This window comes from Triturus cristatus, chromosome 8 (assembly GCF_964204655.1).
Source record: "Triturus cristatus chromosome 8, aTriCri1.1, whole genome shotgun sequence".
In the NCBI taxonomy this organism is placed as follows: Eukaryota; Metazoa; Chordata; class Amphibia; order Caudata; family Salamandridae; genus Triturus; species Triturus cristatus.
Genome location: NC_140591.1, coordinates 129,462,127 through 129,488,500, shown reverse-complemented (window position 1 = coordinate 129,488,500; position 26,374 = coordinate 129,462,127). Strand labels below are relative to the sequence as shown.

At 44.2% G+C, this 26,374-nt stretch overlaps 2 long non-coding RNA genes across 2 annotated transcripts in view; one reads left to right on the top strand and one right to left on the bottom strand.

The window, feature by feature from the left end:
* The window catches only part of LOC146801683 (uncharacterized), a 308,613-nt gene extending 298,542 nt beyond the window's left edge, over positions 1-10,071 (bottom strand). The window contains exon 1 of the long non-coding RNA XR_014968029.1: positions 9,938-10,071. This is a non-coding gene — a long non-coding RNA (uncharacterized LOC146801683). The remainder of the gene's footprint in view (positions 1-9,937) is intronic.
* Positions 10,072-10,268: 197 nt separating this feature from the next.
* LOC146801682 (uncharacterized) lies at positions 10,269-21,445 on the top strand. Its single transcript, XR_014968061.1, has 3 exons — positions 10,269-10,354; positions 20,050-20,429; positions 21,108-21,445. It is a non-coding gene; the product is annotated as an uncharacterized LOC146801682 (long non-coding RNA).
* Positions 21,446-26,374: the final 4,929 nt, after the last annotated feature.

The following is a 26,374-nucleotide window of genomic DNA, read 5'->3' as shown; positions in this document are numbered from 1 at the left end:
GGTGTATCTGCGTCTTAGATGCAGGAGAAGCTGCAGTTCCGAAAGGCAAAGGGACCATGGGAGCGCTTCAAGGTGTCCCTGCAGCAGGTGAGGGTCGGTCCTGGGTGGAGAGCGATGAGGGTGCTGGCGTCGTATGGGAGGCGGTCTTTAGGCTGGTGCGGGGGACAGGGGTTCTGGCGCTGGGCGCGGTCCAGGCACGGACAGGCGCAGAAGGAATTGACTTATGCGCGACAGCGGCGCACCCACTGCGCGCGGCCACCATTTTACGGGGAGATGGAAGGGAGAAGCAGTTGGGAGGCAGGTGACAGGGGGCAGTGAATGGGCACGGAGAGGGGCGGGGCCGTATGGGATGCAGCGGCGGAAATGGGAGCAGCAAGGGGGGGCCAGCAGGCACAACAGGGGGCACAGAAGGCAAAAATGGGCAGCGGGGCACAGAAGGAAGAAGGGAACACAGGAGAACGGGGAACAAAAGGCAAAATGGGCAGAGGGGAACAAAACAATATACAACTGTATATTGTTGACGCTACAATGCAGCTCACAAATATTTTCTAGTAGTACTATTTCTTGGCCTACTTCAGTAAAGTTTGTGAATTCTGGATAGCCGTATATCTGCACTTAATACAAGGACATGGGGGCACTTTGAGACTTTATTTAATTATTGGTCCCATAATTAGGTCGGGTGTTAACTATGACATTTTGTGTTTATTAAATTCTGTCTATTGGCTAGATTTACTTTGAGTAACAGCATTCTGTTATTTCACAAGGAGCAAATCTAGACAGTCTTTTTGTTCAGTGCCAGGACCAACTGTGACAACGTGTGCTTTTCGAGACAAAAAACAATGTTTGTTTTTGGAAATGGTTGTTGTAACGGTGAGGGCCCGGCAGCTCCAACACAAATAAGGATTGACAAAACCCATGGCAAAAAAAGTCACGCATTGACAAAAACTAAAAAGATGACAAAGAATTTAAGTCCTAAGGGCTTTAACAATGCTTGTTTACTTTGATATTTCCCATAATGTTATTAAAAATGGTTATATTGATATTCCATTATGAATATTTTTGGGAGATACTAGCATACATCAACACAGTTGAATAAATGTGATGCAAAGAAATGGTACCTAAAGGTTTGCAGTAGAGTGAAATTTTTTGGGATTTTTGTGTTAACATTTTTCGTTAGAAAAAAAAGAATCCTCAATCAAACTTTCAAGCTTCTGCAAATATTTGCATATAATCATAGCATTATGGGAGCATTATACATAGCCTCATATTGCTAAACATTTAAAACGTGTGTATTCATTTTAATTGTGGAACCACTGTCTGTGCAGTCTGAGCTTATAGCATTTACGTAGAGAGATCACCCTAATTATAAAGGCTCTGCATTAATGAACCATAAATACATGTTTAAACAGCATTAATACATGGACACAAATATTACCTTAACTGCAAACAATCCCTTTCACTGATCCATAATGAAGCAATGTAAACTGGCAGCCAAAGTGTTTTATGCTGTAGGGGGTTGGACCTACTTGTCCCAAAGACAAAATAAACATGAAAACTTGTTGCCATTTAACACAAACAATATGTCACAGGCATGGGGCTATAGGAATTCTACATCACCTGTGGGGACTTCTCAAAACAGAAAACACACTAAAGACAATGAAGAGCATTCAGTCCAGGGCACCTAATGACCCCGGACAGACACACATTTTACACAAAGCCGACACTGCCATAGAACCAAAACTTTGAAAAAACTATGAACATGCTCCCTTGAGACTGTCAGATTCACTGAGAACTGGAAGAACGCATAAGTCAAACCAAAACCAAAACAAGCCCACAAAAGATACAACAAATTAAAAAAAGTTAAAGCCCATGTTTCTGCTCTCTTTCACCGCAAAAATTAATCGAACATGCCGTCAACACCAAGCACGCACATATGAAAGGGAAAAGAAAACCTCCTAGACACCAATCAATCCAGATTACACAACAACAGCAAAGAGAACAGCCACACTGACAATAATGACATAAGCAGGCTACTAAACAAAAGCCACACGGCAGACCTCATCCTCCTGGACCTACCAGCAGGCTTAAAAACCATATAGAAGCGCTCACTAGTCAACAGGATCCAGGACGCCAGCATATAGGAAAAAGCATTCAACTGTATACGATATTTCCTCTCAGGCAGAACACATAAAATACAAATTGTGCCCTTGCTCTTAGAAAAATAAGATATCAGATGCGGAGTACCAAAAGAATCATCCGTCAAGCACACAATCTTCAACGTCTACCTATACACCATCACAAACATTGTCTAAAAAAATTTACTACAAAAAAATTCTCGTACAACAATGACAGCCAGCTCATCCTCACACTCAACAAGTAGGCTGAGAACACCAGAAGCTATTTGAAAGAGGAGATGAAAGCCATCGCAACCTCGAAGAGCAACAGTTGGATGAAGCTCAACACGGAAAAAACAGAAGTAGAAATACCATGCTGCACTTCCTAGGCATGGGACAACACATGGTGGCCACCGTCCTTTAGAATACCACACACCCCAAAATAGCACACACGCAACTTCAGCATCATACTCGGCTCTTCACTCACATTGAATTACCAGATTAAAAACTTGTCTTCAGCATGGTTCTAAAACATATGCATACTTTGCAAAATATCCAAGTGGATCAAACTGACTCCTGAAAAAAACTAAAACATGCACTCATCACAAGAAGAATGGACTACGGCAACAATCAATGAGCAGGTAATCAAGAAAACACTCCTTCGATAACTCCAGACTGTCTAGAACGCAGAGGCAAACTCATCCTCGAAAATTCAAAACAAAACCACATTACCCAAAACCTCCATGACATCCACTGGCAGCCCATAGAAAGAAGAATAATGTTCAAGGTGCTCACACATGACTAAAAATGGCACCATAACAAAGGACCACAACAGCTGAATGACCAAACCTCCATCCTCCCCAACACCTCAGAAACCTCCGATCAACTGACCTCAAAATAGCCACAGTCCCTAGTTTCCACAGGACCAGAGAAAATACAAGATTGTTCTCCTACAAAGCAACCAAGACTTGGAAAGAACTCCAAATACACCGAAAAAAACCCCCACAAATTTAGAAAGGACCTCAAAACCTGGCACTTGGAATAATAACAAAGAAGATGCTCAGAGCACCCCCGGAAAAAAAAAGAAAAATAAGCCTAAACGCCTTGAGACACTAACGGGGAAGTAGTGCGCTGTACAACACCATGTGACAGATTTATGTTTCCTGGCGCATCCCTGCAAATCAGCAAGGATGCGCTAGGAAAGATGGGTCACGCAAGTTTACCCTTGCGCCACCCATGATGCGCCGCATTTACAATGCGGCACATCATGGCGCATGAATAAAAAGATGCGTTACGCATCCGATGGATTAAGGGCGGCGCTTTGCTGGAGTCGTGTCGCAAGCACAACGCGACTCCGGCAATGCTCAGGGGCTGCCCATACATAACATGCTGCATCATGCCTTAAGCCTGCTTCAAGAAGGCGCATGGTTTTGACGCAGCAGCGTCGGAAAAGTGACTCAGTGAAATCTTATAGATTTCACTGTGTCACTTTTGCAAGGCTATTTCCAAGGGAACGCACACCCTGCATACATTAAACCTGATGCAGGTTTAATGTAGCGCAGGGGTTTACAACGTGACGCATCTCCATAGATGCATCACGATGTAAATAGGGCGCAAAGTGGCGCCGGGTTTACTCCGCAGCTGCGTCACAAAAGTGACGCAACGTCAGCGTAAAAAGGGGCGCAAGTCCATCATAAATCTGCCCCCACGATTGAATAAAAGTTACAAAATAACAAGTGTATTATTAATATCAATTTCAAAAAGTCATACTCGCAGAAAAACATCAATGTAACGCATGAGTATGCATGGCTGTTTTGGACAAACTATGCAACACCATTAGCATATGCAGAGAAACATGTGCTGTAATAAGTTTGAAGCCTATAAGATACTTAGACACGTCAATAAACTTATAAATTAGGGTAAAACATGTGCAGCACAATAAACACCGTGTAGTATGCAAAAATGTATGGAGTAAAAAATAAAAATGAAAACTATGTGTAAACAGTTTAAGAGTAGGAAGTATTTTAGAACTGCTCAAAAATTATACAGTACAATAATATACAGGATTGTTGATATTGAGAAATGAATATTTCCTATTTTTAAATATAAAATAAATAATTTAGGTAGCAGAGTAAAACATAAGTCCTACTACTTGCTCAAGTTCTTTCAAATTAGATGGGCAGTGATTTATTTAAAAAATTACATGGAGAAGGGATGTTGCCATACTTCAATTGCTGTTACAGTATAAACAATAAACATAAGTCCTACTACTTGCTCAAGTTCTTTCAAATTAGATGGGCAGTGATTTATTTAAAAAATTACATGGAGAAGGGATGTTGCCATACTTCAATTGCTGTTACAGTATAAACAATAAACATAAGTCCTACTACTTGCTCAAGTTCTTTCAAATTAGATGGGCAGTGATTTATTTAAAAAATTACATGGAGAAGGGATGTTGCCATACTTCAATTGCTGTTACAGTATAAACAATAAACATAAGTCCTACTACTTGCTCAAGTTCTTTCAAATTAGATGGACAGTGATTTATTTAAAAAATTACATGGAGAAGGGATGTTGCCATACTTCAATTGCTGTTACAGTATAAATAATACGCCCTGCCAACAGAAAAACGATTTTTTTTAAAAAGGTGTCTAAAAAAGAAACCTGAAATTTTTCAAGAGAAAGGAACCATACATGAAACCTTCAATGTCTTTTATTTTCAAAAACAAAATGAGTACCTCGCCATAGGAGTTTTCTCCCAGGGCCTGGGAATCATTTGCAGTTTTGAGCTTCCCTCAATGCCTGGTTTTACCTGGGGGGACAGAAATTGAAAACTGTCCGTCTGTTCACCCACAATAATTATAATTAGGGTGGGTTGACCTGTGGCAAAACTACCAATGGCCCTTACTTGGTTGGGTCATAAAAGGTGCATGTAGCTGTTAGGGACAGTGTAGTCTCGACCATCTACATACTGAAGTTCCATTTACTCTAAATGAGGCACGTGGAACTTTGCTTTAATGGAAAGGGTAATCTGTCGATGTGATGAAGTACTCTTGATGCCAAAGTGTAAATGAGGCCTTGTTTCAACAGGTGGGAGCAGCCATTTGTATTTTTATAATAGATTTGACTCCATGGTTATGACCATTTCTGCGGATGGGTAACCAGGGCCCTCGACTCCCTTATCCCGATGGTTTCCAGTAAGTGTGGCTCCCGCGCCCCCAGTCCCTGGTATGATGGCAATCTGAGGGCTCTGAAAAGTGTCTGCAGACGTACAGAGAGAGACTGGAGGAAGAGGTATGACAGCAGCAAAAAAACCCTGTATATGGCTGCGGTCAAGTCTTATCACCGCGCGGTTTGTAGAACCCGGGCTGAATACTACGCTCTGGAGTTTCGCAATAGTGGGAATCCTGTTAAAACCATCTTTAAGGCCCTTAAAGACCTTGTGGCAAGGAAGCCGGCCGGTAACTCCATCAGCTCCAATACTCATTGTGAAGCGCTGGCGGCTTTCTTCCTGGAGAAGGTCCAGACCATATATAGGGCCTTCCCCTCCTCCACTGCACAAACCAGTATGGGGCCTCCCATCCGGTTGGATCAGGTGGTGCTAGACTCTCTCCCCTCTCTCTCTTTGGAGTCTTACACGGCCTTGGCTCTCCGAGTTAAGTCGGGGTCGCCGGACGACCCGCTCAAGCCACCTATGTTCAGAGACCAGGTTTTTGCTCGCCCGGTTTGCGACTTAATCAACACGTCGCTATCATCAGGCCAAGTGCCTTTGAAATGGAAGCATGCGGTAGTAATGCCCATTTTGAAAAAACCATCTCTCGACCCTACAAAATCGGAGAACTACCGCCCGATTTCACTTCTCCCGTGGCCAGCCAAACTCGCGGAGGCGCATGTCAACACCGCCCTCTCTGGTCATCTGTTGCGGGCCAACATTCTGGACGACACCCAGAATGGTTTTCGGGCTGGCCACAGTACGGAGACAGCACTGTTATCTATGGTCGAGCACCTTCGGGTAGTTCTGGATGCAGGTCAAACGGCGGCGCTTGTTTTGTTAGACCTAAGCGCCGCCTTTGACACGGTCTCCCATGACATTCTCCTGCAACGTCTTGAGGAGATAGGGGTGATCGGCACTGCACACCAGTGGTTCCGTTCGTTTCTCAGGGATCGTTCCTTCTGTGTGGCGTCCCCGCCCTACCAGTCCAAATGTCATCGTCTGTCTCTTGGGGTCCCACAGGGTTCCTCACTGAGCCCCACGTTGTTTAACATCTACGTGAGGCCGCTGGCTGAGGTTGTGAAGCTCTGTGGTATGACCATGGTGTCGTACGCAGATGACACCCAGCTAGCGGTCACGATCAGCGGGGACTCGGGGGTGGATGCCCCAAGATTCAGAGAAGGACTCAGGGCGGTGGCTGGTTGGATGACGTCCAACTGTCTCCAACTAAACGCCAAAAAAACGGAGGTGATGATCTTTGGGAAGCGGACGGACCTATGGGGAGATACTTGGTGGCCCTCTGAGTTGGGGCCGACCCCCACTCCGGTTGCGGAGATCAAAAACCTTGGTGTTTGGCTGGACCCTTCCCTCAACTTCGTTGGCCACACCAAAAGGACGGCGGCTTGCTGTTTCGGCATCCTGCGCAATCTGCGCCCTGCCCTTAAATACTTCGATGCCGCAACTCGTCAATTGGTGGTGCAAGCAACGGTTTTGGCACGGCTGGACTATGCCAGCTCCCTTTTTATAGGATTAAACCAGGCTGAGTTAACCCGACTTCAAAGAGTGCAGAACGCTGCGGCCAGAGCGATCATAGGTCTTCCTAGGTTTTGCTCGGCCGGTCAATCTTTGCGAGCCTTGCATTGGTTACCCGTTAGGCAGCGGATCCACTTTAAAGTTTTGTGCCTTTCCTTCAAAATTCTGAAGGGCCTATCACCTCCCTTACTGCACCAACTCTTGCGCCCTTACATCCCGGGCCGCACTCTGCGCTCGCTAGACCAAGAATTAGCGGTAGCCCCTCGGTTCAAACTCAGTCGGGTGGGGGGTCGCTCTTTTAAGGTGCGGGCAGCCGCACTCTGGAACGCTCTCCCTTTGAAACTCCGGACCTTTGGTGACCTGCTCTCCTTCCGCAAGGCCGCTAAAACTCATTTATTTTCTGAGCTTTGTTAAATCCTGCACTCCCCAATTTCTTAATAATTATTTCTGTTCCCCAGTTGTGTTGTGTTCGCCACCTTGTCGGTGCGCCGGGACGCTCCTTCGCTGGAGCAGCCGTGCGCAATACAAATAGCACTAACATAACATAACATAACATAACATAACATCATAATCAGAACAAATATTTTTCTTATCTTCAAAACTTTTGTTTATACAGTCATTATCCAGTGGCGTCACTAGGGTTGGTGTCACCCGATGCGGGTAAATCATGGTGTCACCCCCTCACAAATTACCGCATGGACCTCCTCAGCCCGAGTCCGCCAGTGGACACAGTTGGCAGATAACAGGACCATACAGAATCCTTAGTAACGTTTGTAAATGTAGGTCCTATATTTACAAAATGTGCCTGTTAACAACAGTGTGATAATGATTCATTAATCAGGTTGTCCAGTGGGCTACGTGCTAGTCAACAGTTTATTGGAATTTATAATATCATAGGTATGGTTCTTTTTACTGGTGTGGTGTTCCCACTATACAGCAACACGATATATCAGTGGTCGAAGTGGGGAAAAAAACAGTATGGGAACTGTGGGAGGAGAATCAGAGGGCGGGAATAACCAAAGGATTGGATTAGTGGGCAGAGCCAGAGGCCTGGCCAGATTGCGCCAATATCCCAATTTTTTTTATTTGTTTGGTTTCACTGCACAGTTTTAACAACCAATGGATACACATGATTATTTAAGGTTATAATGAGTTATTGACAATAAAATGTATTCATAAAGTGGAATATGCTTCTAATCACAGAATGTCCCCGAATACGATAAGATGTGGAAGAACAAGCCATTTGTCTCCGAGCCATGGAGTTTCTGTCATCAGCACTTCTCCCTTAACCAAAACAGCAGTTCAAACATGAATGGCTAAAAATCATAGTTTGCAAATGTTTTCTAAATAATAGTGGCTCTGCCATATTTGCCTCATAATGCAAGATCTGCAGCATGATCTCAGCAATTAAACAAATAAATTGTTTGTTGCTCAAACGTATCAAAAGTTAATAAAAAATGTGACTTGTGTTGCTGAGGAGTAGATGACAGTTAATAGCTCACTGTTCTATGTTAGGGTTTTAACTTATAAACTGCAAGTAAGAAAAGGATCTCTCTGAGAAATGCAGTAGCACACTAGCCTATTTACATTATGTGCACTTTGTGATCTGCATGGTACATGTTATTTGCAGCATGCCTTTACATTTTCATTGTTACCGAAAATTACTGGATGCCAGGAAGGAGGCAGCAAGCGCTTTTAAAACCATAATATACTTGTAAAAATGATGCCTCCACCTAAAGTGAGCACCTGGTGCGGTCACACCGGTTGCACCGCCCTACAGCTGGCCCTTCTCAAGGGTCATGTGATCTCAGTGACAGGGTCACTGTTCTAGGGTGTACTGCTTCATAGGCATGCCGCAAAAATAGAGGTGAACTTCAGTATGAATAGTGGTGGACAAGCATTGAAGGTTAACCTACGCCTGTCATGCTAGGGTCCACCTGCTGGTGCTACGACAACGGGTCTTCTAATGTCTTGCAAAGCATTCTAAGGTCTAGCATGAGATAGTGCTCTCTCAAGAGAGTGGTCTGGCGGACTGGGTATTAAGGCTGAACCTGGTTCCCCAGTTCCAAATTCAGCAGCTCTGGCCATAGTGACACATCCTCTCCCCCACCGAACACCATACTGCCCCACTGAGAAAAAATCAGACTGCCTTCAACTACAACCCAATTGTTGCCAGCTATAAACACCTGGATGTGGCTCAATTTAAATTACGCACTGGGCAAGAGCAATATGTGGCCTACAAAAAAAAGTGACAGCATCCTGGAAAAAGCAAACAGTCATAGGGAATGTTATGCAAACCATGTGAAATGTAAGCAGGAACAACATGGTTACCTTAACGCTTTTACACTCACTGTTCAGAAATCAGTGAGTGCTTTTGCAAGAAAAGTTAAGGACATGACAACAGGGCCCTGAATGGACCCATATCAATGGCCATTGCTTATATCCTCACAAAACGTAAGCAGTATGCTAAATAAAGACAACATCCCTAGATACAGAACAGCAGTACAAATTTGTTTTTCAATACTCACATTGCAGTACCTCCAGGATTGGTGCACTAGTTCCGAAGCCCAGGGAAAACAAAGCAAAGACAACAAAAATAGCGCTTCACTGGCTAACTCTGTAAAGGTGGCGCTAATGTGTTTGGGTGTGAATAAAAATCAATCTGGAGATTGCAGTAACAATAGGATCGGTGCACTATTTCAAAAGCTCAGGGAAAACAAAGCCAAGCATAGCGCTTCACTGGGTAACTCTGTAAAGGTGGCGCTAATGTGTTTGGGTGTGAATAAAAATCAATCTGGAGATTGCAGTAACAATAGGATCGGTGCACTATTTCCAAAGCCCAGGGAAATCAAAGACTAGACAACAAATGTCCGAAAAATACGACATTAATGAGAAGCAGGTGAGAAAAGCCATTCCAAAGCCCAGGGAAAACAAAGAGTAGACAACAAATGTCAGAAAAATACGACATTGATGAGATGCAGGTGAGAAAAGCCACAACTCACAATAAGCACAAAGTAACTTAGATTCATCACAATTCAGGAAAAACAATAAAAAGAAGTAAAAACGAAATATAACTCACCTTGAAATTGAAGTAAAATATAAATATAATTTATTCTGTTTACCGAGTACAAGAGTGTAGAAATGTGGCCGAGGTTCGTACTGATGCATCGAGAAGTTTCGAGAGGGGTGGGAGGGTAGCGCGGAAGAAGTGAAATAGCTGGGCAATGTAATTGGTAGTAGTAGCCGTCAAGGAGGATTTATGGCGCACGCGTGCGCGCAGGCTAATGCTTCCGCGCATGCGCGTTAAAATCTGCCCTGGGGAGCAGATCCTGATAGCCTGGTGTACTGTTGATGCATACGCGCGTGCGCCAAAGAAATACGCATGCGCGCATGCTTAGGGGGAGCGCATAGCCGAGGGGAGCAATCCATTATGGAACACCGGCAGCAGGAAGAGAGTGGGAAGGTAGAAACAGCAGGAGCTCCGGGGGTCATGCAGGTGAAGAAGACACACACAACTCTAGAAATTGCTGCAGGATGACTGGAAGGCAGGGACCTGCATGAAGAGGGCTTCATCTGCTCTTGCTGTGCATGGGCGGTTGGGTGCAATAAATAAGTACATGCACATAAATGGATTTAGCAGTTTGAACTATTGCGCCATGGGTGGATCTTAAGGCACTTCAAGGCACCTCCATTGGTTATAGAGGGTACTTTTTAGGTCTGGCGTTAGCCAAGACCTTTTGGTTTTACTAATAATATTTGTATATTTGTATATAGTGCGGCCTATAGGCACTCTACATTTTTAGTAGGTTTTGTAGTATGTTAGTAGTACTACCAATGTTGTAAAAAATGGTGTTTACAAACCAACAGGTCTACGGCTATGACGCAACCTCTCCAAACCTTTATGTGTAGAGGGTTTCACCCTGACTGTTCAGATCGCCATGCAAGTAGTTATACATTTTAGAAGTTAATGTGAGAGGGACGGGGAAGTGGCTGGAAAATAGAGAACACTTACTACAAAATGGAAGAGGTTAGGGAAGGAGTATGTAGGGGTTTAGGGAAGGTTGTGCACTCATCGAAAAAGATTAAGCCCATTTCTATTCACAAACTGCAACTCTATAGTTTTACAACCAAAAAGACACAAAACAGTTGTAAATCTACTCCAGCTAAGACCTGCTGTTAGTCTAGCGCCACATATGGCCAATTACTGGTACTGCAACGCTCTCCAATAGAAAATAATGGAGGAAACAACGTCAATTAGTACCACATAAAAACGAATGCTAAACTAAATTAACTTTTGAAAATAATAAATAACGAATGTTAAAAAATATACATATATATCATAATTATTAGTTCACTGTAAAGTATGTTAACCTTTTTTATGCAAATATTAATGTAAATATGATACAAATAATTAAATTATTTTAATGATTCTGTTCATACATTTTATTAATTTTCACTACATATTAAATAAATGTAAATTGTATACTTTAGGTGCCTTTTTAAAAAGATAAGAACATTTTAATTTATTAAATACAAAATAATAAATATTTTAAATTAATTAGCATTAATATTTAGCGATAACAAACGATGCTAATAACTTTAACATTTTTCCCTATACTTTACCATAGAGAGATATCTGCCTTGGTGTTGGAGATCTCTGCATACGTGTGAATAGTTACAAGTATAAATTTTACACTTTTAAATTAGGTGCCACGACCTGAATTCATTGGGTGGAGACATGTAACCATGCACTTTGTAGTAATTTTATGTTGTTAAATGGTGAGCAACCTAGAGTAGTACATTTTCTACAAGTTGTAAGAGTAGGATTTAATCACAAATAAGTTTACCTTTGTGAAAAGGGCAATAATACTTACCTATAGGGACTTTCAACCAACCCCTATATACATTACCCTGTTCTTTTGTCATTCACATGTTTCTTCCACCCACTACACAAAGAGCAAAGGGCAATGGGTCAGCCCACTACAGTCAATGGTTAACTTCACCCTGAGTGACAGCATTCTGCTCTTCCACAAGGAGAGCATACACATCCCAAAGGGGCTGTTCACAAAAGTAAACTAACACAATAGTACATTTATATAAGTTTACTTTAAGCATTTGAGTAACTTCACTACTTTTGGCTATTCACTGACCATTGCTGAATGTAAAGTTACTTAAAATTGTAGACTTAAATGTCCTATCCCAGAAAACAGGGGGTGGAGAAGGTTTACACATGACATACAACTGTAAAGTTATGACTAGCAGTCTTTTTATGACCATATGTTACCTTCTGCACACATGGCAGATACCTTCTCAATCGGGGTGGAGAGTTCCCTATGTTAAAATATGAGGAAAAGTTTTAAGGTTTAATAAAGTTAAAAAATATAATGTAATTTTTTTATTTTGAAGTTTAATGTTAATTAATGTTATAAATTGATTTTAAAAGTCTCTGAAAGTAAATGCAATGCTACAACAGTATTACAGCACTATTCATTTCAATTTTGGATTACATATTTTGATAGTAGAATTAAATTACATTATTTTTCAAAGATTTATGTAAAAAATTCCACAGAATGTAAAATGTTTATGCTTATTTAGTATATATTAAGTTCATACAATCATGTACAGGTATCATGTAATGCAATTGCATTTTTAAGAAAATAACTTCACATTCATTTATACATTAAAAAGGTAATTACATTATTTGTAAAATAAAAAAATATATAACAGATATGAAAGTTTTGAAATTAAAATACATTTATATATATTTTTTAGAAGTTTAAATAAATTAATTAGTTTTAATATTATGTCCTAAAGGAGGGTTTTGCAATACCAGTGACGACCATTTGTGGTGCTGCACTTTCTCCAGGCCTAAGCTGTAGCACAGTTACAGCTCTTTTTGGTCCTTTTTGGCTCTAGTAATTTTAGAAGTGTAGTTTGTGAATAGCAATAGGCTTACTCTTTTGCAGGTGAGGTTGTACCCCTCCCTTTCCTGTACTCTTTATTCCTCACAAAGTCCCTCCCCCTTAGTGTTAAATATTTCCCATCTTCCTGCGAATCTGCACAGAGATTTGAATATAGCATTTTGTAGTACATGAGTAGTTTTATTGTCATACTACTAAATGCACTACAAAATGCATTTTGTGAACAAAAAAATGATCACTGAGAAAGCAAATAGGCTGGCAGCCAACACCAGACCTACTGCTTGTTATTTATTTATTTGGATATTTGTAGAGCGCACGGCTCCCCCAACAGAGCTGTCCCGGCGCTAATGCGGACGACTGAAACAGATGCACAGTGAGTGGATTTAGGGGTAGTTTAAGAGCCAGGTTTTTAGAGCTCGTCGGAAAGCAGGTTCCGCTTCAGTCAGGCGGAGAGAGAGTGGCAAGGCATTCCATATTTTTGTGGTCCTGACAGAGAAAGCTCTGCCTCCTGTCCTCGCCTTGCAAAAGCGAGGAATGGTGAGGAGCCGCAGATGGTTAGATCTCAGTGCCCTGTCATGATGGTAATGTTGAAGTCTGGCTCTCAGGTAAGCCGGACCTTGGCCCCTGGTGGCTCTGTGCCCCAGGGTGAGTGCCTTAAATTCTATGCGCCTGATGACGGGCAGCCAATGGAGGTCTCTCAAATGGGGGGTGATAGAGTGACAATAAGGTACCTTGCATATCAATCTGGATGCAGAGTTCTGGATCATTTGGAGTCTGCGGGTCAGATTGGCGGGGAGTCCCAAATAGAGGCCGTTGGCGTAGTCCAGGTGAGAAGTGATGAGGGCGTGGATTACCGTCCTTCTGCAGTCAAAATGGAGGAAGTGGAGGAATTTCCTCAGAGTTCAAAGCTTCCCAAAACAGGAGGAAGAGACTTGCCTAATCTGAGATTTAAGAGAGCTCATTGTCGAACGAGTCCACTGGCTCGGGAGGGGGATTCAGTTCTTGAGGCCACCAGAACGTAGCGGAGGGGGCGCCTGCTGTTTGATGAAGAGCATCTCGGTTTTATCTGAGTTCAGCTTAAGATAGTTATGAGTCATCCAAGCAGAGATGTTACTCAGACCCCTTCTAAAGTTGGCAAATGCAGCCTCTGATTGATCTTTGAAAGAGAACACCAGTTGGGTTTCATCCGCATAGGAAATCCCCTTTACACCGCAGGATTCAACCAATGCAGCGAGTGGCAGGAGGTAGGCGTTGAAGAGGAGAGGACTCAGTGTGGAGCCCTGGGGGACCCCACATAACAAGGGTTTCTGGGATAACATGTAGGGCCGGAGAAATACTTGCTGTGTCCGGTTCTTCAGAAAGGACCGGATCCAGGACAAGACAATGCCCTGAATGCCTAGGCACTTTATCCGCTCCAAGAGAATCGAATGGGCCACCGTGTCGACGGCCGTGGACAGGTCCAGTAGCACGAGCATGGCTGCATTGCCCTGGTCGATAGTCTCGCGAACACTCTCGGACACTTCTAGGAGGGCGGTTTCCATGCTATAGTCTGCTCTAAAGCCGGATTGGGAGTCGTGGAATTGATTTTTAGATTCCAGAAATTCTGAAAGTTGACTCTGGACCAGTTTCTCATGACTTTCTGCCAGAACCAGCAGAAGAGGGATAGGTTGGAAGTTATTATATTCTGCAGGGTCAGCATCCAGCTTCATGAGGATTGGCAGTAGCAAAGCCTGTTTCCATACTGCAGGGCGGCATTCCAGATCTGATTCAAAGGGGTATTAATGCAGGTGGCCAGGAATTGAAAAATCTGAGCAGGGCAGGGCTCACCAGGTGAGCCAGATTTACAAGCTAATAGATGTTTTAAGGAGTCATTGAGAGAAAAAGGAAGAAATTCGGTCCGCACCTCAGAGTTATCCGAATAGGCATCATGCTCGGGCGGGGACAGGTTGGAAGGGCAGGTGTCATAGATGGATTGGATTTTATTCTGGAAAAAATCAGACAACCCAGTACAGTGGGAGGCAGTAGGCCGTACGGTACTAACAAGAGCAGCAGGATTACCAAAGACTTGAACAATTTTTTAAAGTTTTTTCGACGAGTTTTCGCTAGTTTGATCTTGTGGGCAAAGTAATCTTTCATGGTGCTGCGTTTAAGCTTGTGGAATTTTTTGGGGGCTTTTCTGTATGCAAGCTTGGCCTCAGAGTTGTAGCATTGTCTCCAAGTGCGTTCTAATTTTTTATAAAAGCTTTTCTCCACTCGGAGCGCGGGGGAGAACCATGGGGCGGATGGTCTCTTCCTGGTAGAGGTAACTAATCTGTAGGGGGCCACAATGTCTAGAGCCTTTACCACCCAGCTGTTGAAACTCACTACATCCTCGTCTGAGTTCCCTGATAACTTGAGTTGGATCGTTAAGAGTGCAGGTGTCATACTATCACTAGTGATATTGTGCCATTTTCTCTTTTACTTAGCGGCTTGCTGCTGTCTGGAACCGCGGTGCGTCAGCTTGAAGCTTAAGGGTAATTAAAAGTGGTCCGACCATGTGAGTGGTAGGGGGACAGCAACTCTCAGGTTGAGATCATTAGAAAAGATGAGGTCAAGTGTATGTCTGGCAATATGTGTAGGGCGGTGACCAGCTGTGCCAGGTTGAGTCCCCTCAGAGTTTCGGCCAGCTGATTAGCAGTAGTGCATATGTCATTATCCATATGGATATTAAAGTCCCACAGGATAGTGAACCTAGCTAATTTAAGGGTGAGGTCAGATGCTATATCGCAGCGTTCAACTAGGTGGCATGCCGGAGTGTTAGTGGGTCTGTAGACTAGGATCCCGGCCAGCAAAAGATCAAATGCAATCTTAACGCAGAAGAACATGGCCTCTAAGATCCCTGTGTGTACAATCTTCCTATAAGAGATTTTCCAGACCTCCCTAATGATAATAGCTACCCCACCTCCGGTCCTATGTCCACCTCTATTTCCACCCACCAGCCGAAATAGCAAGTGTGAGGTCAGGATTAGAGCTTTCCCTGAGCCAAGTTTCGGTTAGAAACATTAGGACCCAAGAGTTTACCTCCAGGGAGAGCCAGATGTCATCTGCATGTTTGGGGAGGGATCTGCAGTTGAACAGGCAGGCCCTAATAGGGGCGGTGTTTCCCTGAGCATCGGCAGTTGGAGAGGAGCTCCCTGAGCATCAGCAGTTGGGGAGGAGCTCAGTGGCGAGGCGTCCTTGTGTTTCAAGGGTCGTGTCTCTAAAGTATTTAGGGCACAAGCTGCAGACCGTTTGCTGGTTAGCCATCACGTGATCGTGTGTGAATGTGAATTTACAAGCCTTAGTGTTCATGCTTAGGAGTTGTTCCCTTGACCAGCATGAGCATCCACCGGGGGAGCAACAGGCAGCGCGGCGAGGGCTGGTCTCAAGCCAGACGGGCACAGATGGGCTCGCCAAGGCGTGCCAGCGGAATGCCGGCTGCGCGGCCACATTGCAGCCCCGTTTATGAGGTCACCCATGAGCGGGAAGCTAGAGCGCTGACCAACAATCACGGTGACTTCCTGTCCGGCCTAGTTTCCTCCCCCCGGAGCCTATCAGGAGTCAAGTGCATCAGGTAAAAACCTGCACACGTGACACAACCTAGTACACAGTAAATCAGAGTGCCCAAATTCAATGCAGCAGTACAAGAGCAGGATGCAAAAATGCAATTTTAAAAAGCCTATTCAGGTGAGTTATTCAAATTAAAGTTAGAACAGTTTTAAAGGAGCGTAAAAGTAATAACATTTTTAAAAGATCATCAAAACAGTTAAGAACAATTCTGTGCAGCCTTGACAAAAATGTCAGTCCAACTTGCACAACGCCGTGGCCCCATTTGAGAGGTCACTCATGAGCGGGAAGCTAGAGCGGTGACCAACAATGCGCTGCTTCGGATCTCGCGGTGAATTCCTGTCCGGTCTAGTTTTCCCCTCCCCAAGCCTATCAGGAGTCAAATGCATCAGGTAAAAGCGTGCAGACGACTTAGTGTTAGATTTTGTATTCAAATATTTTGTGCCCACATTGTCCATTGCTCTGTTATGCATAAACTCCTATTATGCATTGACTCCCAGCAGCTCTGGGAGTACTCATCACGGCAGCCCGCTGATGTCACCAGGTTCACAAATCTGCAACCACAACACACATTACAATGCATAAATATGACATTGACATTGATGGCACTAAACTAAATTTAGTTTCCACCCTAAATTGAGATTAGAATTGCAATTGTCTTTACTCCACTGCTCCATGCATTCCATGAACAGTGAGGTACAGAGTGTGCAAGGCAGCTGGCATTTCTACCCCTTTTCTAAACGTTGCCGTCACTGATGCAGCCTGCATTAGTGAATGACAGCAGCAGGGGAAGGAGAGGTCTTTCAGGCGCAGATTTAAGCACATCCATCTTTAAGAGATCTGAGTGAGCTAGCCGCACACTCTGACACGCCCCAAGATCAGATTTGATTAGATGCATGCACACACAGCAGCTTACTCGCTTGCAGCGTTTTTGGTGCATGAGTGGGTCCTCTTTATGAACTATCCAAATGCATTTTTTCCAATTTGCACTGTTGCAAACTTGGAAAAATGTGTGTGAATCTAGAACGTAGGGCCATATTTGTGACCTTTGTGGAGCAGGGCAGTGCAGCAAGTCACATTGCTGCATAGCCCTGCGTCACAGGGAAAGGGCAAGAATGCACCATATTTATCCAATACGGTGCACTACTGTCCTTTCCACTTGCCCATTTGGCAGCCTAGCACCAACACAGGCACCCTTGCACTGTAGTGCAAGGGTGCCTGTGTTGTAGGCAGGTTTGTTTTGTGAAGAATACTGCACACATTGAGGAAAAGACGAGGAGAAATAAACATATTTCTCCTCGTTATGCCTCCCCTGGGGAGGCAAATCTTTTTGGCACATTCCCAGGTTTACAAGGTTTTGTAAATCTGAGAATGTGTTAAAAACCATGGGAGTTGCATGGAAACACCCATGCAATGCCCATGGAACGCCTACACAAGTCAGAGTAATGCAACATAGTGATTTGCTCTGCGTTGCGTTACTCCAAGGATGGTCCGGCTAAGATGTAGGAGCGTCGACCCAAGGCCATGAAGCAGAAAAAAAATAAAAAAATAAAATGATAATTTAATTATCATTTTATTTTGTGCTTCTGCTGCACTCGCTTAGCGTGAGGGGGTGGGGCAGGTTTCAGAGCAGGAGAGGAGTGGTCGAACCCTCCTAAGTGCACAATGGCTGTTTGGTCAGCCCTCTTAGGCCACCCAAAACAGTCATGCTCACTTTCCCTGTTCTCCATGCAGGCTGTATGACAACCTGCATGGAGAACATGGTCAGGCCCCAGTCCCTGGCTGAACTCCAAACCACTGTGCTCCGACCAATAACAACGCTGCATAGTAGTGTTGTGATTGGTCAAGGGAGCCTGGGTGCTTACCAATGTTGTGGTTGGCCAGGGGAGCCCGGCTGTGTTTCATGGAGTCTGAAGAGAGCAAGAGCGGAGACCGAGACCCGGCGGCTGGGCAAGTATATTTTTTTGACTTTTTAAAAAATGTATCATTGTGCCCCATGAGCCTGCTGCCCGCTCCTCTTACCCACCCTGCCACCCATGCCAGCCGCTAATGCGTTACTCCATATTTTTGGAGCCACTCGAAGCCACTCAAAGCAGCGTTGCATGGCTCTTTTGGGCTCAAAATAGGAAATGCTTGTACATTTGCTGTTTACAGAACAGAGTTGTGTACACAAATTTTCATTAAAAGATGTGATGGGTTTAATCTAATAAAATGAGCTAAACTAAAGATAATACAAAATGAAATTGTTGCACCATGTTTGGCGAGAAACTACTATTTGTTCATTTTTCTGACGTCTGTTTTATGGTTTCAGGGATTTTGGGATTCACAATATGAAAAAAACAGAATAAGTTGCAAGAGGAGCGTAGCAGTGTCAAATACAATGTAGACGCTCATTTGCAATACAATCGGTCTTGCCTTTTCTTTTTTTTAGAGTTTTATATAGTGCGAACAAGACCCAAGACATCGGGTAGCCGAGCGCTTTACATGAGTACCAGTTTCATTACAGATGGAAACATTCATTTTTGTTAGGCACTAGGAGATCAAGGGGCATATGTATGAAACAAATTTTTATTCGCAAATGCTGCGAATCGCAAAAAACAGCGTTTGCAAATAAAAAATCGCTATTTGAGATGTATGAGACACATTCCTAGTGCAAACCAAGAAATCGCAAAAATTGATTTCTAAATCTGCGAAACCAAAATTCTGCGAATATCCTTGCGAATTCCTAAATAGCGAAATACGCAAACAGGGTATCGCAATCTGAGAAATCGCAAGTACATGTATGAAAAATTCGCAAATTGCGACATTTATAAATTTGCAAATTAAGAAATCGCAATTAACACCAAGTGCATGCAGGTGGTAACCAGGTGCAAGGTACTTAAACCAGCCCACAATGCAACAGATCCTTCCATAATGGCAGCACTGTTTGTGATAGCCAGGAGGCTGCGTATTCGGGCTCTTGCACAGAGGAGAATGAGACAGGAACGTATCTTCAGGCTGCGCATCACTCTGTTCCAGCAGACTGAAGAGGACATCCATGACAAGTGCAGGCTGCACCCACAGACCATATTGGACCTGATTGAGGAGATGAAACCCTATTTGGAACACCCAACATGCAGGATACAAACAATACCCACCCATGTGCAGGTCCTGTGCTCCCTGCACCTCCTGGCCTCAGGGAGTTTTCAAGGGGTCATAGCGGAGGTTGGCGGGGTGTCACTAAGTGCCCTGTTGCGCTTTTTCCATGCCTTTCTAGATGCAATGCTACAAAGGCTATCACATCACATATACTTCCCCAGCACCCAACAGGCATTACAGCAAACAAAACTTGACGTCTACCAGATTGCCTGTTTCCCCCACGTCATTGGCTGCATCGATGGGACCCATGTGGCCATCACACCCCCATCAGCAACTGAATATGTCTACAGAAACCGTAAATGCTACCATTCCCTGAATATACAGATTATGTGCAATGCTAAGTATATCATCAATGACATTGTACCCAAATACCCTGGCAGTACACATGACTCTTTCATCTTTAGACATAGTGGGATACACAGACGTCTGAGTGCTGGAGAGTTTGGCGAGGGATACCTGCTAGGTAAATACATGGCACACATCCATACATCCACTACATCTCCTGAGGGGGGGGAAATTGACTTACCTATTGTGTCTATCCCTGCAGGTGACAGTGCCTTTGCAGTGCGGGACTTCATCCTGACCCCGTACCTGGATCCAGCCAATGGAATTGAGAGGAGATACAACAGGGCACACAGATCTACACGCTGCGTCATAGAGCGTACATTTGGAATCCTAAAGAGCCGGTTCCGATGCCTGCATAAAAGTGGAGGTGCACTGCAATACAGCCCTGAGACCTGCTGTAAAATCGTGGCAAGCTGTGCAATGCTCCATAACATGGCTATGAGGCAAGGCACCACAATTGATGTGACTGATACAGACACATCGGATGACGATTGCCCTGCTCCCCCTGGCAGACAAGCATCAGGAGTCGGGGCAGCTGCCGGACGTCAGAGACGGACTGAGATCACGCAAAACTACTTCTAGGTGAGTAATGATGACATGAGCCAAAAAAATGATTGTAATCTGTGCTGTGTTTATTCACACTTCAAAAGCATTCACTGTTGCTGCACCCAGCACATGTTATGCACGCAGTGCAGGTAGTTCACAAGAAAGTGTTCAATATGCATGGCTGGGTTGCATCACCTATTGACGCAAATGTGTCACTGTACAGTTCACCTCCTCCGGTGACGGATTGGTGCTGTTTGCGATCCAGGCTGAGTGCCCTCCGTGGAGTTCCTAGGTACTGCACCCTGTCTGGCACTGCGCCTTCTTGCTTCAGGCAATGTAGATGTGATGCTACTCCTACTTGAGGTCTCCTTGCTCTCCCCAGAGACCATGAGTGCGGTGCCACCTGAGTTGGCCGTCTGCATTTGCTCAACTGCACTGGTGACCTGTTCCAGCCCTCTTGCAATGTCCTGACAGCAGTGTGACATTTCGAACTGCATGGTAATGCTGCGACGTGTCAAATAGCTGGTGGTGGTACAGAGGCAGTTCACCGTGTAGTTATGCAGCCGTGCATTGGCACGTTGGGCAGCCCTGTCACTGGCGTCTTGGTTTTGCTTCAGGGTGTCACATGGCCATGATGCCCTCCCCCATGTAGCGCTGATTCATGTTGAGTGTGCAGAGCTGCCTATTAATGGAGCGCAATGATTTATATTGCAGACGCAGTACTTGCAGCATGCTGTTTTCAAGACCTTCAAATACTGTGTGCTCTTCATCGGTGGCAGTGTTGCTCCTGGGCCTTGACCTGCGTCTTTCCATTGCTGCCACACTCATTCGTGGGGTTTCCTGCCTCCGCATGTGGGACACACCCTGCCTTGCCTCTCTTTGATCACTCTCCTCGCCTGTGGGCTCTATATCATCCTCCAATGGAGGCAGTGGGGACACATGTGTGCGCTTCCTGCGCATGATTGTTGTGTGATCTGTCTCCTCACTTGAGTCCCCATCATCATGCTGGTCCTCAGGATTTGCAAGTTCATCTCCCTCTGCACTGTCATCAAGTGCCCTGGATTGTGCTGTGGATGTAATGGGGAATACATGAGTTTGTGTCATTGTCTGCATTTTGCACTCAATAAAGTATCTACAGTTTGTCTTGGCTAACTTCTGACACTGTCTTATTCCCTTATCACCGACCCACATGTTGCATTTGATTTCCTATGTGTCATGGACACACTGTCATACATCTTACTACAACTCCCATGATGCATTGATGTGTTTGCTGTAAGAATTGGACCGGAGTGACATGTGTTGTGTATATTTTGCGCATTCGTGAAAGTGTGCATGGGATGGGGATCAGGGCAGATATATTTTGCATGCATCTTACCTTGGCTGCTGGATGCAGGAGCGGAGCTGTCAATGTCAGCCACTCCACAGACGCTCTCAGGCAGGAGGGTGGACTTCACAAGCTCCTCATGGGGTGTTGGCTCTGCTGATGTGGATGATCCTCCCCCAGTCTTGTTGGCCTCCGTGAGTCTGGCTGCCACCCTCTCCTTAGACCTTTGCCGCATATCATACCATCGCTTGCGCAATTCTTCAACAGTGCGATGAGTAACACCCACAGCCTTAACTTTCTCTTGAATGTCCAGCCAAATCTTTCTTTTCCTTGATTCTGGGACTCTCAGTGCCTTTTTCCCAAAGAGGAGCTCATGGCTGCATACCATCTCCTCTAGGAGGACCGCCTGCTCCTTGTCAGAGAATTTGTGTTTTCTCTTCCTCTTTTCACCCTCCTTGCCCTCATGTTGCTTCTGGGACTCCATTGGGGTTTTTTCTCTCCTGTGATGACTCATCACACTCTCCAAACAGCCTCTGACTGTGGCTCAGGCAATCAGGTGCAGCAAATCACTCCCACTTCCTGGTTGTGATGTCATCAGGCTGCACCTGTATAGCAGATTTCCGCTTTTGCGATTTCTTAATCTGCGAATTTCGCTATTAAGGAATCGCAAACCATGTTTCAGCGAATTTTTTGCGAATTTTTGGTAATAGCTAAACATTAGCGAATTTTTAAATACACCCCGATTTGCGAATCTCAAACTGCAAATCGCAAAATATCGCAATTTGAGATTCGCTAAACGGGATGTTCATACATATGCCCCTAAGTGATTTGCCCAGAATCACAGGATGTTGAGCATCGTTGCCGAGACTCGAACCCCGTTCCCCAGTTTCGAGGTCGACCGCTCTAGCCATAAGGCTAAATGCTCTCCCTTTGAGACCTTATATGTATTTAGCTATGCAGCACATTAGCCTGGGTGCTGAAACATCTACTGTTCTTTAACATGGAGGGAAAGTAAGCACCAAACTGAGTGACACGCCAGAAATGGGAACACATGAAGAGAAATATTGCCTTTCAGCGGGAAATGGTATAGTCCAAAGCTCTGTTTTTAATATTTTAATATAAAATCAGGGTCTTCGGTGAAAATACAACATTTGAAAAAAATATTATTGTCTACGGGTGCTCATGGAAGACAATTTCTATGGACTGGAATCTAGAGAATGCTAAGTGATTCTGATATTTTACTGACCTCTACTGGTCGTTTTCTATCAAGACAGTTAAATAGAGGCAGTTGAACAGAAAAAAAGTCCCTAAGCAGAAGCAGACAAGTCCTAGGGCTGATCTCCAGAGCCCACAATGTAACTACACATACAAGTATATACTGAAGTATATAAAAGAGGTCTTGAATGCTCGACCTAATAAATCAGAGATGACCACAAATTGGTGCAGCTCAGAAACCAGCCCTGGGGTCTTTTAACCTCCCCCAGTTCAGCCCTGGACTGTGCCTGCAGCAGATGTGAAATGCTTCTATGAGCCCTGCTCTGAGGTAGATGTCTCCTGCATTGTTCTGTGCAGAGCACTCACTGTGGCACTGGCAAATTTGTCAACAAATGCACAGCCAAAGAATACATCGGAAGGCAATCACTGAACTGAGTTAGACTCAGGATTTTAGAAAGAGACTGCAAAACATATAGAAAACCTACCAAGGGAAAATATTAAATAGAGTTTCAGAGGTCTATGTAGACAAGGATCTAAAAGGGGATTTTAATCTTTCAGGCAAGTTATACATAGCTTGCACGTGTTGTTCACTAGAGTAAACTTTCGGACATTCAGGGGATTTTTTTCTAAAACACAAACTACATGGAATTGTAGATATGAGTTAATGGACATGTAGGGTACTATCTATGGGGAAGTCATGCAGTGCAACGCAGCAAGTCACCTCGCTGCACTGCGCTGTGTGACAGGGAAAGGGCAGGAATGCACCGTATAAGGCAATACAGCGCATTTCCGTTATTTCCTCTGTCCTGGTGCCCTTTTGGCAGCCTGGCGACAATGTAGGCACCCTTGCACTATAGTGTAAGGGTGCCTGCTTTGCATGAAAGATTGTTTTTGTGTAGGAAGGGTCACCTTCCTGCACAAAAACAATCCTGGGAGGCATATTCCTCTTCCGTTGTGTCCTGTAGAATGCCTTCTTGTAAATCTGGGAATACTTAAAAAAAACATGGGAATTGCATGGGAACACTCATGCAACACCTTCCCAGGGCAGAGTAATGCAATGCAGTGATTTGCACTGCGTTTTGTTACTCCAGAGCCACTCAGAGTCACGCAAGGCTTCATAAATCTTTTTTAAGGTTTGCATTGCTCTTGCACCATGTTGCGTGCTGCAAGAGTGTTTTAAACAGCCTCATAAATAGGCCCCTTAGGATCTATTACCTTAAGAATTTTAATTTTGACCAAGACTGAGGTCTTTTATAGATACACTTGCAAGTACGAGGCGACAGTGACGTTCTTGGGGTTGCACATTGATGCCTCCTAGTGTTCATTCACTGCACATCATGACTACATTTGTTTGGTCCAATGCAGGCTGCTGGGATCCCAATTCTGTTTCACCAGTCCTGTCTCTGCGCTGAAAGCATTTTAGATTTTCAGAAATGGGGTGCTCATCTGATGCACCTCATCATCAGCCTGGAAAGGATGAGGGATTTAGGGAATACTGGTGGCTATAATAGGATCCAGCACAAAGGGTGTGTCTCCAAATTGGAGAGGCATGGATTATGGGTAATCCCAAGAACTAAACGCAATGTCTGCAACTCATCCAACACCCAAAATGCCTGTCTCAAACTTAGTGTCCCTTCCTAAACGTGTTGGGCTACACCCGTATTTCATTTTTTCTCTGTGTGCTTCTGCAGCCTGAAACTTTTTCCCGAGGGAGGGTTCGTATGGTGACTCAAGGCCAGCTTTTCATGTCTAACAGGGCTCAAGTTTTAAAATAGGTTAAACAGTTTAAAATACAATTTAGAGAAAGCATGAGCACAGTATGGTTTTGCAGCAGCAGTGCAGAATCGCATAGGGTTGACTCAGAGCATCACCCTGTGCCACACCACTCCACTCTGCCACAACCTCTTGCGTCATCTGGCATTAGCAAGTGTCTGCTCTCTTGATGCCATGCATAATGCTTTGGCATCCATCCTCACATAGCATCTAGAGCTTGCAGTGTCCCTCTTGGCCAGTTATAAGTGCTGATGCATGATCAAAGGTCTGGAGGGGATGCTGCAGACCAAGCTATGAGATTACCAATGTGATCTCAGTTTTCTAAAATGAATACTGATGCTCTTTACCTCCTGTTGACATAAGCTTGGAAATGAAGCATATAGGAGAAAGACAGGTGATACTGCCCCATGGGGATACCACCTTCATGTATCTTCTCCTTTGTCCATGGGTTAACATTTCCTTGTACACTTTTGCACTTGCTGCAAATAGACATGTGCAGGCTCCAAACTAAAACTGCCCTAAATGTATACTCGAACAGTCCATAGGTTTGAAACATTATAATCCAACCTCTGTGCTTCATTCAAATTGCATATTTTGGGTCTTATTTAATATCAGATGTTCTAGGCTGGCTGGCGGTCAGGCCATTTTGGATAGCAAATATATGTCCCATGGCGGCTCTAGCTTAACCACAGTTTCTACCAAGATGTGGTTGTATTGCTTTTCAAATAGGACGTGGGTGCAATTCACTTAGGTTTCCATACCTATTAGCTATTTGCTGTACTTTAATTATATTTGTCTTTATGCGTATGTCTGTGGCTTTAAGATTGAGGCAAGAAAATGTTCTCTCCCAGTGTAAATCTGTGGACAAGCTCGGTCACTGTATGTAATTACTATATGTATTTACTGTATTGTATTGCAGAATTTCTATAGCCCTTCCCTACCTTTTGTTGCGGTCCCACAGTGCTTTCCAGTCCAGGGGACACTTGTATTAGTTCAAAGCTACATGGATGAGAGAACTTTGCTCGCAGCTGTGTCATCTGTTAGTGTTGGTGGTGTCAGAAATGTTAGCTGGATAGTGTGTTCCAAATTTGTCGCAGAACTTTGTGATCACATGTTATGCAACTGGCAAGAAGCAAAGATGTGTAGCAACAGATTAAACAGCAGCAAATGCATACCAATTATGACTGTAGCCTTCGAGAAACAAGAGTCGTAGTTATGGGAAGAGCATGGCTTCATGGCTCTTGTGAATTGCAAATGGTTGTTGATGGATCTGATTTTCCATAGTGGTTTATTCCATAATTTGCATGTCTAGAAAACCTATCAAGGGAAAATATAAAATAGGGTTTCAGAGGTCTATGTAGACAAGGATCTAAAAGGGGATTCTAATCTTTCAGGAAAGTTATACATGACTTGCACATGTTGTTCACTAGAGTAAACTTTTGGACATTCAGGGCATTTTTTTCTAAAACTACATGGAATTGTAGATTTCACGAAAAGCAGCTCCTTCTTATTCGAGAAAGAAGGAGAGGGGCTATACTTGGCCTGAGGCTTCTCTTTTCTTTGTAGAATGTGCATTGTGATTGTAAGAAATGACTTCACAGCAGGAGTTGCGTCCCAACCCATGGATTTCCTGGTCTTTCATGAAGAGGACCTGCTGAACATTCTCCTG